Here is a 3277-nt window from a genome sequence, read left to right on the forward strand (position 1 = left end):
TGAAGCACCTTAAAGCAGTTGTAAACCCTCATGGTTTTTCACCATAATGCATTGTGACCAATGGAAATATGCTCTCCGTGGGGACACTCAAGGAAGAGCCAGGAGCACCATCGGGGACCCCAGAAAACGAGGATTAGGGCTGCTCTGTGCAGAAATTTTGCACAGAGCAGGTAAGTAAGACATGTTTGTTATTAAAAAAAAAAAAAACCTTTACAATCACTTTAAGGGCAGGTGGATTCCAGGGAGTAAATGCTGCATGAGACATCTGCCCTTACTCAAGATGGTGACAGCTAGAAATGCCAGGGGGTGTTTTTCAAAGTGATTTCTCAACAAAATAACAAAATAAAGCATGGAGACATGGATGGAGGAGTGAGTTTGCTTCAAATATTAAAAAACAATTTTTGGTTTGGTTCAGATGAAGTGTAGTTCCAATCAAGCCTTTGTGGGCAGTTTATAAATAAGAGTGAGGCCGCGTACACACGCGGGGACTGTTCGCCCAACTTTGTCCGCTGAACAGTGTTTCGGCGGACAGTCCGCCCGTGTGTGGGCTTTCAGCGGACAGTTTCAGCGAACAGTCCGCTGAACAAGGTTTTTCGGAAATTCCGAAAAACTGTCCGCTGAAACTTTGTTTCAGCGAACAGTCCCCTCGTGTGTAGGCTTGTTCGGCAAACTAAGTTCCGCGCATGCTCAGAAAGGATTTACACGCCGAAAGTTATAATGCAGTGTATAGGACGTCGTATTTTTCGTCCCGTCGTACGTGCCGTTCACGTCATCGCGCACGGTTTCAGCAAACTGTTCGTCCGTCGTGTGTAGCCATGTCCGTCCATGCTAATTTTGAGCGGACTGTTTGCCGAAACTGTTTGACGGACAAAGTTGGGCGAACAGTCCCCGCGTGTGTACGCGGCCTCACCTACTTAAAGGGGTTGTAAATGTTTTTTTTTTTATTTTCTAAATAGGTTCCTATAAGCTAGTGCATTGTTGATTCACTTACCTTTTCCTTCGATTTCCCTTATAAATGTTTTTTTTCTTTGTTTTCTTTGTCTGAATTTCTCACTTCCTGTTCCTCCTCAATAAGCTGTTCAGTAAGCTGTTCTGGCTGACTAACCACCACTCGGATGATGGTGAGAAGTTTACTGAGGAGAAACAGGAAGTGAGATATTCAGACAAAGAAAAAAAACATTTAGAAGGGAAATCGAAGGAAAAGGTAAGTGAACCAACAATGCACTAGCTTAGAGGAACCAATGTAGAAAATAAAAAACGAACCTTTACAACCTCTTTAAAACACTCTGTAGTGTATCATTGTCTTTGGATGAAGCTAAGTAAGCAGCAGATAGGTCTCTGTGGCGCAATCGGTTAGCGCGTTCGGCTGTTAACCGAAAGGTTGGTGGTTCAAGCCCACCCAGGGACGCTCACCCTTTTCCTGTAAAACCTGGACGATTGGATTAGACAGATTTCCCACCTGCTCATTTGGGACACCCGTTTCAGACATATTTCCACTGCAGCAACATCAAATGGTCAAAGAAACCTTCCAATATTTACCATGTTAAAATATAAATATTGTACAAACAGTACATTTGGGTCTATTGAAAGGCGGTGTATCTGCAATCAAGGATACTTTGCTGCAACATAGTAGATCGTTTAAAAACAAACAGAAATGTATTTAGCTTTCATTTCCTTTTGTGGCTGACAACACTTAGCATTTTCCTGACACAAAGCATGACAGCATACACGAATGGGATAGGCTCTGCCTCCCGCCCAATCAGGACTGGTTATACTATATTTAACCACTTGCCGTACGCCCTATAACAGAAACACGGGGGCAAAGTGGTTTCAAAATCCTGACTGGACGTCATATGACATGATCAGGATTTTGAGCCACTACGCGCCCCCAGGGGCGCGCATCGCAGCGATCGTTGTTGCGGGGTGTCAGTCTGACACCCTGCAACTACGATCTCGGTAAATAGTCTCCGACGGCGACTCTTTACCATGTGATCAGCCGTGTCCAATCACAGCTGATCACAGTGTAAATAGGAAGAGCCGGTGATCGGCTTTTCCTCACTCGCGTCTGTCAGATGCGAGTAGAGGAGAGCCGATTGGCTCCTCCTTTGACAGGGGGGTCTGTGCTGATCGATTATCAGCACAGCCCCCCCCCCCCCCCCGAGGATGCCCACACTGGACCACCAGGGATGCCACCAGACCACCAGGGATGCCCAGCACAAGGTATGCAACCCTAGACCACCAGGGATTCCAGTCAGTGCCGACAATGGGTGCCAATCAGTGCCCACAATGGGCATCACTGATTGGCATGCATTATTGTTTGGCACTGGCATCCTTTAGTACAGTATAATATAATACAATGCCGCCTATCAGTACCCATCCGTGCCGCCTATCCATGCCCATCCATGCCACCTATCCATGCCCATCCGTGCCAATTTGTGCCACCTATCAGTGCCCATCAGTGCCGCCTATCAGTGCCACATATCAGTGTCCATCAATGCCACCTCATCAGTGCCACTTTATTGGTGCCACCTCATAGGTGCCCATCAGTGCCACCTTATCAGTGCCCATCAGTGTAGCCCCATCAGTGAAGGAGAAAACGTACTTATTTACAAAGTTTTGAAACTGAAACAAAAAATTTTCGGTATTTTTTTATTTGTTTAGCAAAAAATAAAAACCGTAGAGGTGATCAAATACCACCAAAAGAGAGCTCTATTTGTGGGGAAAAAAATTATAAAAATTTCATTTGTGTACAGTGTAGCAAGACCGCGCAATTGTCATTCAAAGTGCGACAGCGCTGAAAGCTCAAAATTGGTCTGGGCAAGAAGGTGTTTAAGTGCCTGGTATTGAAGTGGTTAAATAAGTTGCCTCCCCTAGGCGGTATTCTCTTTTTTAATTTTTTTCCCTCAAACGGTTATAACTGTGAATCAATGAAGATTTTTATTTTTGCCCTCACCTGCCGGATTCATCTGGCCAGCCGCACAGGTTCAGCCTCTTTCCTGTGACGAAGCCCCTCTGTTCGGTTGTAAAGCTTCCATACGAGGGAGACCCCCACCCCCAGGTCCAGATACTGGGGGGCTGGGATACTGGTCTCTGGATGCAGGTTAAACAGTTCTGTCTTGTGGTTAGTTGAGATGGATCCAGTCTCTCCTCCCTGGTGAGTTGTAGCCCCACACACACATTTTGTTAGTTTGGCTTTGGATATGTTGGTTCCCTTACAAAGATGCTGGAAGTTTTTTTGTGGTCAGGGCTGCCCCTTCCAAGATGGCTCCTTGTCTGT

At 45.9% G+C, this 3277-nt stretch overlaps 1 non-coding gene across 1 annotated transcript; it reads left to right on the forward strand.

Moving 5' to 3' along the window:
• The first annotated feature begins 1334 nt into the window (after positions 1–1334).
• Positions 1335–1408, forward strand: TRNAN-GUU (transfer RNA asparagine (anticodon GUU)). The gene has a single exon. It is a non-coding gene; the product is annotated as a tRNA-Asn (tRNA).
• Positions 1409–3277: the final 1869 nt, after the last annotated feature.

Source organism: Lithobates pipiens, unplaced genomic scaffold (genome assembly GCF_037356315.1).
Source record: "Lithobates pipiens isolate NorthernLeopardFrog02 unplaced genomic scaffold, aLitPip1_a1.2 Scaffold_8, whole genome shotgun sequence".
In the NCBI taxonomy this organism is placed as follows: Eukaryota; Metazoa; Chordata; class Amphibia; order Anura; family Ranidae; genus Lithobates; species Lithobates pipiens.